Raw genomic sequence first — 13,295 nt, 5'->3', positions numbered from 1 at the left:
GGGGATTTTCGAGATTGATGAAAATGTCCAGGTTTTCCTACAGAAGTCATGTGTGATGTCATCCCCGAGCTGCGGCTTTGTGAGTTGTTGTTCTGCGCTCACAGACGGGACAGACAGCGCGCCTGGTGATGTATAAAAGATGCCAAAGTGCAACTGCAGCTTTTCAGACGAACTGCAAAAGAAATTTCCCTCGTACCGTCCCGGTACTGGTAATTTTTCTTATACAGATTTCAGAGTGCTCTGAAAAGTGTGACAAACATGGGGAAAAAAAGGAAATTAGGAAGGGGGCAAACACTTTTTCACACGGAGGATTAAGTTAACTATGAGTCATCAAGTCCGGCGATAAAAATAAGAAGGTGAAAACAAGCATAATAGGTGTCTAATCTCTAATAATTACAGCGACTCAAATCCTGGTCTCACTCCTGACTTATCATGGTTGGGTAAGGCCATCTTAAGTGCTTTATTGTACTGAACACTGTGAAAGTGTGACATATAACCCCAAAAATGTTAGGTTTAGTCACCACCAAACACTAAGCAAGTGCAAAAAAACAGTGATTTATACCACCTTCACCTCTTCTTCCTCCATATAAGGACTTTATGTGTGTTTCAAACTGGAAAATTTGCATTTATCACATCAAGAATGAGACAAACAGTCTTTTCTTAACTGCACAGTAGAAAACAGACGTTTTACAGCAATCACGATGCAGAAATTTTGGCATTTTTATCTGAGGAAATAACAAACTTTAAGTCAAACCCACAGTTTGTGGGTTGATGCTGCTGGGAGAGAGACCAACTGTCTTAGTTATAATTACACATCTAAAAAACATATGCTGTGAACTTGATCCCAGGATCTCTTTTGTGTAACACGATCTGAAAAGACGGCAAGCTTTGTTTGCTCTAAAATATAGTCTCTTATGTATTTTGGCTCAGAAATGGGTATAACTCATGACTCTAATCTGACACAGTGACAATCTTAAAAGACAAGTTTATTGTGTATAATCTGTCTTTGGCAGAGCTAGATTACCAGCTGTGCAAAATGGAAACCGCCAACGGGCCCCATAAGCCTCGAGTTGACTCTATTTTTGTCAACAGAATTTGATTAATCCTGAAATTGCTGGAAATTTGCTCCAGTGAAGCACAAAATGAATTACAATCTCTGGTGCGCTCTGGTCTCACAGAGGGCCTGAATTCGGTTAGTTTATTTGTTTTGGTTGGTTGTTGTTTCATTTTCTGTGTGTTTATCATGTAACTGACTAAACTTGAGAGACATGCATTATTCCCTAACTGTAACCGGCAATTAAAATGAACAATTATTAGCAGCCACAAACATCCATCATTATTCTCTGGAGTTCAAGACATCAAATCAGCCAGTTAGGAAACAGTATTAGGAGTGCCACACCTGCGTACTATAGGTCAGATAACTGGAATAAAAAACAACATTCATTTTGTAATCGAGCCTCTAGAAGTCAAAAGGGAAGAAACTATTGACCTTCGCTGCCCGGCCCACTTAAAATCAAAGTGGGCTGTATGTGGCCCATGATGTAAAATGAGTTTGAATTCCCTGGGCTACAGGATTACCTACAATCATTACTAGTATCTTCTATGGAAAAGCAGCATTAAATATTGCTGGCATTATACACTGCATACAAGCGAGGTGTCAAAACACCAAAATACCTGCTTAAATACAGTACATAAAGCTGTTCACCAAACTGTGACATAACTAATTTAGACATTGAAATATGACATTAAAAACAAGACAACAAGCAGCCCCCATCTGTTGTATGAAGAAAATAGAAATGATATAAAGAAGAAAAAAAACTGAGTATTTTGCAAATCAAATCCAGACGAACAAGTGAGTGTTCTTTAGACCAGCTGCCACAAAAGCCACCAGGCCTTGTATTCATGGATTTACATGTTCCCAGAGGGCTACTATTATACATAAAAGGAATTCACTGGCTTAGATATAACATGACCCTGAGTGCTTATATAATACGAGAGGACAACCCTCTAATCTAATGTTATGTAAAAAAAAAAAAAAAGAAAGAAAGAAAGAAAATAGGAGCGTGCACAAGGTCAGCAAATGAGTGACAAAACATCTCATGAGGACAGGTTATTTACTGGTAAAGTCTTGATAATGCATACCGAGATTTACAGCACTTCACCCATAGACACATGCTAAAAACTGTATCTTAGACAAATTATATAAACTATCATATCATTACCTATTGGGTTCCAGTCTCTAGTTCTTAAGACCATCAGTAAATCAGTGACTTGGAGAAAATGTGTGAATGCAAAGTTAATGGCTAACAAGCTATTGGCTAACAAGCTAACAAGGAACTAGCAAGCAAATTAGTTGAGGTGAAGCTTTCCAGAGAGCTAGTGTCTACATCCTACATCTGTTGTAAGATCATTTGGCAACCTCCAGAGCATTTCATGTCTCCAAAAGTAAGTAAATCCCCATAGAATCACACGCAAAACTGGGTTATAAAGAAATGTGTTTACGTTCTGGTACAAAAAAAAAGTGTTTTGACCTCTGTAGATAGTTTTTTCCTTTGTAATCCTGAAGAGTGAATTTTATAACTTGAAATTCATCCATCTGGACGCTGGAGTTTAGGGCACAGTTGCTGAAACAGCTAACCGGTGACCAACAATGCTGTGGCAGGCTATACACAAAAATAATTAAACTCACTTCTTAATTATTTGTTCCCCTTTCTTCAATCACCTTAATACACTACCAGTACAAAATGGTCAATGGAAGAAAGAAGTGTTAAGCAAACAAAAACAGCATCAAATCCTACTACAACATCAAGTTTCACCCGTGAGCTCACCCTACCTTCATGCCCATCACCACCGGATACGAATGTGAGTGCAACTACTTTTAATCATGGAGAACAACACAAACAAAATGATTCACTCCACAACCAAGAAGCAGTGCAATGTGTGCTTACAAACCAAGCTCTTTGAGATACATGGACCTCACATAAATGGCTTCTACAGTTGCTTTGACTGACAGGAGTCCCAACAATAGACAGTACAACAAGTACATGCAGCTGCAGTGAGCTCACCTGTTTCTGAAGTGCTGGTCTTGCAGGGCCTCAGTCCCGCTAGTCAATGAACTGAATTTGTCCACTGTGTTTGCACTGTTAATGCATTTTTGAGCATCTTTATAGAATTATCTGACTTAAAGTATGACTTGCTGTGTAACACACTGTCTGAGAAATCTCGACCTCAGTTTTCATGTTAAATTCTAATATTTTATTTGTTTACTTACTACTAATTAGCATATACACGTGTCTGCGCTTTGAAACTCTTTATAGATGCATTTTTTTAAACAAGCTTACTAAACAAGCTTGCTAGTGTTACTTGTTAGCCTTTCCCTCTGGTATAAAAGTGGTCACTTAAGGCCAAGGCCATACCGCTAACAATCAAACTGAGGGGAACTGAATACATAACTTTAAGTATGTGTTAAAATCTCTTTCTATATATATCTTAATTTATTTTTTCTTGACTTAATGGTATGATAACTAAAACTACTGACTAGCTGAGAAGTTTATGTGGACAAACTTTTACTACTGACAAATGAGAACTACGTAGGACTGTATAGCCATAAACTGTAACATTGTGACTAACAATAACGATATAAAGATAATTAAATGCAAAAAAACTAAAATATTCTCTTTATACTGAGTCTTCATTTTGGAGCTGCTTGAGACAAAAGCCTTGTGCCCTTCGGAGTTTTTAAAATCCTGGCTCTGATTACTTAAGACAACACTAGTGTCCATGGTTATCATCACATTATCACTCTGCGGTTGAAATGACATTAGGCCTAATCAGGATTTAACAAACAGGGCGCTCTAAGTGAAATGCAAATATGCAGGCTGTAAATCTAATTTCAGACAATGGGAGAGATCCTCTCCTCAAACATGCTGCTCAGTTCACAAGACTAAGGTTTGTTTGCTGTGGAAAGTGAGAACAAGTATTTGTTGTAGAAGAAGAATGTTATCTGTTTCCCCAGACGTCGTTGGGTTAAACTCTAAGCACAACCGTCTGATCGCTGTAAGCTTGCAACCTGGTGTTCCTTATTTTACTGAATTATGAAAAAATGAAAAGTAGGTTATGCTGGAAAGAATCCAGATATCGTTAAACAAGAAGGCCAGCCTGTTCAAAAGGGTAGCATGAAGGACTTTACTAAATAATGCATGCTCACTCCTCTATTTTAAATGTTAATAATTTACATTGAAGGAGAATAAGAGGAATCATGTGTTTCCATCACATCATTTTAAAATACTGAAAAACTGTAGAAGGGTCAAGAATGAGAACTGAGAGAGAGATGCTAACTTGAAATATAAAGCTTTAATCTAAAGCGACCTAGCGCCATATAAGGATGGACTACTGAGCAGAGAGGAGAGGACAGGTAGGTAAATATCCCAGCGACTCTTTTAATATGTAGTGGTCTCGTTAAAAATAACTACCCAATAAACAGTGACCTACTCCAAATTATATGGAGAATTAAATGGCTACAGGTCAGATTTAGCCACATAATTGGTGTCAGGTCAGTGTGACTCAGTCTAGACTGAAATATCTCCACAAACGGTGCAGATTACTATCCGAGTGGTCCGTTCAGAAATATTACAAAATTTCCTACACAGACTTGCACAAAAGTTCCAAAACTTGCATACATCATAGCCCCTAGAGAATGAGCCTCCTGATCTTTAGGTTACTTTTCCCCTAGTGCTACAACAAATCTAGCGCAGGTGTTCATGCTCACCCAGGAATGTTTAAAATAATACACATAAATCTAAAATGGTGTTTCCATCAGTATCAGTAATGTGTGTTCAATGGTAATTGTGCTGACCCTAGATAGTGACCTTCATAATATTACCTTCCAAATGTCAGCATGTCAGTATTTGGTGTCTTTGGACTTGCAAAACACGCCTGAAATTATAACCTCACAAGCTTGTTAGCAAATTAGTTTCAGTAAAATTAGGATATTTTCATATTTTCAGTGCTGCGGTCTCTGCCTAGGTACCGCTGGCTTTTACTCCTATTTTCTTTTTTATCTCTTGCTATGAGAGTAGAGTGTATCCAGAAAGAATTCACAGTGTTTCACATTTTGTCACGTTGCAGCCTTATTCCAAAACGGATTAAATTCATTTTTCACCTCAAAATTCTACACAATAGCCCACAATGACAAAGTGAAAAAGAAGTTTGTTTGAAACAGCCTTTGCTCTGTGCTTTGCTGAACCACCTTTGGCCGCAATTACAGTCTTTACAAGTGTTTTGAGTGTGATGCTACAAGCTTGGTATGCCTTGGGCAATTTTTCTCATTTTTCTTTGCGAAACCTCCAAAGAGCCATCAGGTTGGATGCGGAGTGTTGGTGCACATCCATTTTCACATCTCTCCTGAAATGTTTAATCAGGTTCAAGTCTAGGTTTTGACTGAGCCACTCAAGGACATTCACAGAGTGATCCCAAAGCCACTTCCTTATTATGTTGGCTGTGCATAAGGTTGTCTTCCTGTTGGAAGATGAACCGTAGCCCCAGTCCGAGGTCCAGAGTGCTCTGGAGCAGGTTGTCATCAAGAATGTCACTGTAGACTGCTGCATCTTTTCCCTGACCCTGACTAGTCTCCCGGTTCCTCCTGACAAAAAACATCCCCACAGCATGATGTTCCCACCACCATGCTTCAGCAGGGATGCCATTGGTCAGGCGATGAGTGATGCCTGGTTTCCGGTTGCTCCTGCCTAGCGTGCTTCAGCTCATCTTTCCTCTGTGTATCCGAGGACCGGCTCAGTCACCCACACTTACAGCTCCAGTAGTGATATTCCTCTGCGTGCCAGACAGTTTCCCAAGTGCTGGGAATCTTAATCTTGCCTAACTCACCATCTCAACTCACCACCCAGATGAACTCACCTGGTTGCCCAAATGTTATCATGTCTTCAGTTAGACAAATTAACAGTTTGTACAATATATACTGATTTAGCAAAAGTTTAAGTAACATTTAGACCAACAATATTTTTCTCAGCGATCTCCAGGCGTTCATTTAAATTAGGGCGTGAGGAGAAACACGCTCTCACAAAAGGTGACCGAGCAAACCCCTGAATTTACAAGTCACACCAGGAACGAGCAGACTAGCTGACTGAAAATGACCTCCCCTGAAAGGAAAAACACCCGAGGTCAGGACCTCTTCTCTCATCTGTGAGATTAATGTGGGCACAGACTGACCACCCAGAAGACCCACAGGCACATTTACACAAGTTTATTTTTTTCTTTTTTAAAAAAAGGACAAATACATGTACAAATAAACACATGTATCAAACTCTGGAAGGCAGCCAGGAAACCATCAAAGTAATTTTGCAAATTATACCCTCCACATCATGTTTGTGGTGTTGTGTTTGCTTTCGCTGATAGTTGAAATTCTTCTGTGATCTTTGCTCTCATCCCAAGGCATCAGCATTCAGCAGTCCAATTTAATCAAGGTGGCCAGTCAGGCAGATGGTTATTTCAATCACATCTCCGCCTATAGAAGCTACTATTGTTGTATATTCTCAGACATAAGACAAATAACCTTCTACTGTCTGGCTACAAAAGCTTCTGGCCAAAGCAGTGGTCAGTGTGAATAAAAGGAGCTCAAATTGATTGAGATGCACTGATTCTGGAGTGAAAGGAGCTGCTGGCTAAAAAGCACCACATGCGGATATGCATTACAATGGAGGGAGCATGTAGAGGCAACTCTAAATGATAGAGTACAGCACATGCAGAGGCCATCTGGATAATTCAGCAAAAGAGCGGTGATGGGTAGAAATCTTTCATACAGAAAGGATGTCAGGAATGAAGAAAAATCCTTGCTTTATACTTCAGAGTTTTGCTTTCTGCTCGGTTCAGAAAAGCATTTACGTGTGATATTATGTAGTCTTTGAAATGCATAAAGTCTTCAAAAAGTCAAAAGGAAACCCATTATTGCACATTCTACCAATACTAGTTTAACCCTCAAGCGAACAAGCTATTTTAGCAACTGAAACTGACCGAATGGGGTCATTTATGGCCACAAGGGAATACTTTGTAATGGTCCTATTTGTGTTTATTATACCTGCTTTCTTTTTGTATGACAGATATGTTAGAATTTGTCACACACGCTTTTGGTTCCACTTTAACCTTATTAATATTTCTTTCAGTTTCAGTCTCACTGTGTTTTTGGTTTCTGTCTGGATTTTAATGGATTTTTGAATTAGCCACCTTTTTTTCCACATTTTTCTTCCCCTTTATTTTGTCTTTGTAAGGTGTAACCCATCCATTGTCTTCCGCTTATCCTTTTCAGGGTTGGTGGGGGGTCTGGATCCTACCCCAGCTATCTTAGGGCGAGAGGCAGGGTACACCCTGGACAAGTCACCAGACAGAATTAACCTATTCCCACTAACTGCATGTCTTTGGACAGTGGGAGAAAGCCGGAGTTGCCGGAGAGAACCCATGCAAAACTGATCTGGAAATTTTTAGTGCATAAACTTAACCAAGCAACATATTTGTAATTAGTAATTATTTTTAAAAATGCCTACAAAAATGTGCTAAACTCTATGTCCAGTATGACTCAAACTTTTCTTGTGTTAACAGGAAACTTATTCGCCGCACTATCAACCCTTCCAACTTCCTCATATGGACTTTTTTAACCTTTTTAAATGTATAAAATATTGTTATTTTTGTGCACAAAAATAATTAGTAAATTTGTGTCCAGAAACACAAATCAGTAAATAAAAGGTGTTGACATGAACAGATGTGAGACCAGGCTACTTTGTTTCAGTATTGGCTGTTTGCTCATTTTCTTGTTTCACCTTCAGTGTCTTCTCTTTTCTAGTCTTGGGTTTTGGGTCCTGATTGTGTTCACCTGCACTGATGACGCGCACCCTTGCCACGTTCCCCAACACGTTTTCAATCCTTATTGTTTTTGTGTATTGTCTTGTCTTCTCCTTTCTTTGTCATGTTGTTGCCTCATGTGCAGCTCAGTTTTATGCTCATTGATTCTCTAAAGAGTGAGACTGACATTCTGGTGACCCGGTGCAGACAACAGCCTGGAGCTCAGTGCTGTCAGAACAGTGGAGGAGATTGTAGGCTTCAGCATGAAACCAGTCCCGCCAGATTCTTTCTTCCTGCAGGCCTGCCAAGTGGAAACATCAGTTTCCTCATCAAGATCGCACAATAGAGGATAGTACTTTTGCAGTAGCTGATGAAATTCAGCTTGCTGCAGTGGTTGTGCACTCTGCTATATCTTTAATTTTTCCATCACTATCTAGTACACTGCTGCCACATCTATGGACAAAGGCAGACTGCAGAGTGTCATTCATTCTGCTGAGACGTTGACTAACTTGCAGTTTGCTGTCACTCAGAAACCTCTAAACCTCGAGGACACTGAGAAAGGGAAGGAAGACTGTTGCTGACCCCTCCCCTTCCACCTCAGACATAAACCTTTTGTGTCACTCCCCTCTGGCAGGAGGCTGTGGTTCATCAACACCAGTACTTCGTGGCACAAGAACAGTTCTTTTCCCCATGCAGTTGGATGACTTTAAAAAAGACTAATAAAGGTTTTTTTGTTTTTTTAATTTCAGTTTATAATTCAGTTTCTAAGTTTTCAGTTTTTATTTCAACTTTATGAGCCAGTAAAAGCTCATTTTTCATTTCTTTTTTCTGCTGACTGCATTTGGGTACTGTTGTTTTTCTTATTATGCCTTACAGTCATTTTTTATAGAACAAGAATAAAACTAAAAAAAAATCAAATTGTATGAAAAAACAAATGCATAATGTTTTTCCAGCATTATAAAGTTATTTATACAAAACTTAGGTTATGTTTGAGTAAACTGTGAAATAAGGTGTGCTGGTATCGGTTAAACACCAAAATATAGATGAATGTGTAACTCCGTAATACTTTGACCATCAACAAATTACAATGAAGTCTTCACAGCCAGTCTCCTTTTCTCATTTGTTACTTCGAAGCTGTGCAGGATGGTCGTGGAGGTTAACATTGTTCCTCACAGTGAGGAAACAATTCTCTCCAGGTGCTCTGGAGTCCAAAAAAGTACATACATTAGGTTAATTGGTGAGTCTAAATTAGCAGTTCTGCCTTTTACCCTATGAAAGCTGGGATCGGCTCCAGTCCCCCAATCACTCTAAGATATGTAAGAGTGAAAGGAGTGGAAGAAAAAGGAAAGAATGGATATTTCCAAGCATAAAAATGTGTTGATGGGCTCACAAATAACTTCTCTTGATCACATGAAGGTTCCACCTACACGTGTTTTAAGGAAAACCTGCCACTTTTACCATGAGGATTGACATGTTTGTAATATATCTACGATCCTATAATTGTTTTTTAGAGCATATACTATGAGAAAAATTCCACTCGGATGTTGAAAAGAGCACCCAAATTGAATCTGCTCTGCTTGCAGGTGAAAGAGCAGAACATCTTCCAAGCCAGAGCTGCTTGAGCCCTTAGGGAAAATTTGGCAATTATTGGGCAAAAATAATGCCGAAAAAAGAATCACTCCATCTACTTTAAGTAGAACCTACCAGAGTTGTCCTCAAAATCAGAGAATTTGGAAATAAAAGGGTCTAAAATATCACATAACCTGCCAACTGCAAACATCAAATCAACTAATACATTAAGCAGATTTTCAAAAATAAAAATATGAATGATGCAGCAGATCAGCTAATATCAGATACTGGTGAGACACTTTCAAATCAGATTTGAGTGTGCCCTGTAACTGCACTGCTTGTCACTGATAGCTGATCTGCAGAAGGACTCAGGTGGTGGTCATCCAATTAAACTGGTCATGCAGCATCATGATGTAAAATAAGGACAGAAACTGTCAATAAAAAGGCTAATAAATCAATGTTTAGCCTTAACATGTCTCAACCAGATGGGGCTCCTGGTGGCCTCTGTTGTAGCAACCCCGTATAATTGATCTATTCTACATCTTTGTGTTACATTATCTCTCCAGTGTCTGCTGCTTTCTACTTTAAAATGGGGACTAAAGTAAAGATGTGTCTGGATGTAAAACCTCACAATATATAACAAGAAAAGTGTTAAAATGTAATTCAATAGTACAGTAACAGAAGAGCACACCAGGCACCACTCCACTATTCAGTAATGACATAAATAGGGTAGAATGTATATAAAAGATGGATAACGCCATCATGACATCAGCCAGTGGTTCGCAAAGTCTTGTTTTTAGTTTTATGGAACCAAGATGTAATACCATAGGGTGGGTCTTAGGCGTTGTAACTTTTCATTGGCAATGTCCACCTACTCTAAAGTGTCATGTACTTTATCATTTCTCTGTTGTTTTCAATTAGACTCTAAAAAAGTCACTGAACGCCTAAAATGTTTATGTTCAGGAAAGTGTTTATCTAGGGCAAAATTAATTTTTCCCATGGTTCAGGAGACATTTTCCTATAGACTTCTATACAATCACATTTCTTTTTGCCTCGACATTAGTCTCTCCCTGTTGACCTTTGGAAAAGAAGAAGGCACTCGGCGTATTCTTCACATGTCAAACCTAGAGGACAAACCCATCATTTATATACACTCGCTTGCCCCTTTAGGTGCACCTATTCAACTGCTTGTTAACAAAAACAGCTCTTCAGTCTATTTAATCTATTTCATATAGACATGGTAAAAACGACCAGCTGAAGTTCAAACTGAGCATCAGGATGGTTGTTGGTAACAGAGGAAAATGGCCAGACTGCTTCGAGATAGGCAGACAACAGAAACTCAAAAGCCTCTTTGCCACTTGTACCTACTTGGATTGACTTGACTTAACTCGACTCAGCTCTACTCACTTTTGGTTGTTTTCCATTACAATTAAGTGCCACCTAATCCACATGGGATCGCCATTTGTAGGTGACACAACAAAGGAGGATGCTGAGGCTTTTTGTCTAACTCACAGCCACAGTGTTGATTTTTGTGCAGCCATTTCCTTTGTTACTGGGTTTCAAAAACTGTGTTTTTGATTTTTATGAAGGAGTTGCTCTAGTGACTTGGAGTAACGCCATTGACTGGCCAATCAGTTTCATGCAGTCTGCTGACCTCACAAATTCTGGATGGATTTCACTTGGAACCATGGAAAACCACGGAAAACCACGGAAAGCCCTAAATCTGAGGCAAGCCAAGCCGAGTATGTGGAAAAGGGCTAAAATAAGATGAGATAAGATAAGATAACCTTTATTAGTCCCACACGTGGGAAATTTGTTTTGTAACAGCAGGAAGTGGACAGTGCAAAGATTATATAGCAAAAAGAAATAAGCACTTGTTACAAATAAGGTATGCAGAAGAGCATCTCTGAAAGCACAACACTTTAAACTTTGGAGAAAATTGGTTACAGTAATAGAAGATCACATCAGACGGCACTCCTGACAGTGAATAGTTCTGGCGCAACACTGGATGGCAGGATCAGAATTTGGTGTAAAAAAGAACATGAAAGTATGATGTTTAAAGCATGGTCACGTCTGCTTTGCAACAATATTCTTACAAATCTAATGTGGTTGATCTCGGCCTGTTCTCTGAGACGATCCACATCCTACTTTCACAGAGTAGAGAAATGCAACATGCCAGTTATGACTGGGACAGAGGTTAATACAATTTTATTTATGCCAACAATGTTTGAATTCATTTCTTCTTACAGGTCTAATTACTTATTGAATCCCTATTGACTCCCAATCAATTATCTGTGCTGACTTAAGTAGGCATACAGGGATTTAAAAGCATCAATGCAGCTGTTATCTGTGTTTAAACTCAGTCTGGAAATTGAGCAGAAAATGTTTCAGTGTCATAAAAATAAAACAACACTTGTAATGAAAAATTACCACGCTGAAGGATTATGATCAAACAATTTACAATTTTGCTCATATGCTCATTAATGGTTAATAAAAACAATCTTCTTCTTGAACAGGAGTATGTAAAGCTTCTGTGTCACACAGATCTGATATACATTGATACACTTTAGATGACCATATTAGGGGTCCTCTATATGACATCATACAGGGGCCAAGATTAGGAAATAAACTGTCTGAAGCTGAGTGTTCAGGGCAGTCTGAAGCCAAACTATTTAGCTCACTGGGATTACCATCATGTTCTCATCGTGGGGAGTTATAAAATTCCATTTTGTCAGATGCTACCTGGATTTTCCTGTTGCACACACGGTGTCCTTTGGTGTCAGCCCCTTGATTCTATGGCGGTATTGGCCACTAAGACATAACAGTTCCAATTTAGAAACCTAAGAAGTCAATTTTAGCAGGTTGAAGGCTGACAGCTTGTCGAACAGGCTTGCTTTTTCCCCCTTTAAATGAGTTGAGTTCTTTGATTTTTCACTCTATTTTCACTTTTGTGTTCACTTGCTGTTTAAGTTTAGGCATCAAATCAGTTTGGGTTAGTAAAAAGTCGGGGTTTGGGGCAAAAGATGGACTTCAAGAACACTAAAAAATTAAGGATTGGGAGTAATGAAACAATCTCTGTAATGCTAATACTCTCTTCTGCAAAAGGACAACTTGTGCATAAATGAACGACACCAGAAACACTGACAGAAAGATTTGAGTGATGTCTTGCGAATGTCCGGAGAATAGTCTGGGATTACTTGTGCATATGATGACCTCTTTGTATCAAACTTTGACCATTGCACCATTGTAACAGTGGTTATATGTGACAGAAAATAAGGAAAAGCTCAATAGGCAGACTTTACTGTTATAAGCACACACAGGTGTATGCACAACAGGGAGCTTCAGTTTTTGCTCAATGAGATCTGTTGTTGCCATGGCATTCTACTGCATCTGCTTATATTGCCATGGAAACGCAAAAGTGATGACTGGCATTGGGGCTGTAAGTGAAATGGGTCAAGAGCACCTGCGACGAGTCAAACAGTGAAACAAAATCGGGCTTTACGGGGCGACCACAGCAAACCCGGCTTAGCCTGAGCTCTGGAGTCACAGCTGGGAAAAACTCTTAACCTACTAACAAATAAAATGTGTGTCACATTAACGTGTTGCTCCACTAAAGCACTCACTTTAATGTTCAGATGTAATTCTGCTAGGTGACTTAGTGGTGACAGGAAACTCTGCATTGTAAACAAGTCAGACATATTCTCTGAAATAATTGGGGTGATGTGCATTTTGTTAAATCAAAGAAAACAGAGATGAATAATTGTCTGAGAAGCTTGTAATCAGCTGTGCTCAGCAAACATTTCCTCTCGAGTAATTTTAACTAAGTGAGATCAATCTTTTGTGGGCCACTGGCTGAACACGACTGAGTGCACCTGAAT

This window comes from Simochromis diagramma, unplaced genomic scaffold, assembly GCF_900408965.1.
Source record: "Simochromis diagramma unplaced genomic scaffold, fSimDia1.1 OVJJ01000669.1, whole genome shotgun sequence".
NCBI classification, from domain to species: Eukaryota; Metazoa; Chordata; class Actinopteri; order Cichliformes; family Cichlidae; genus Simochromis; species Simochromis diagramma.
This window is presented reverse-complemented; position numbering follows the sequence as displayed.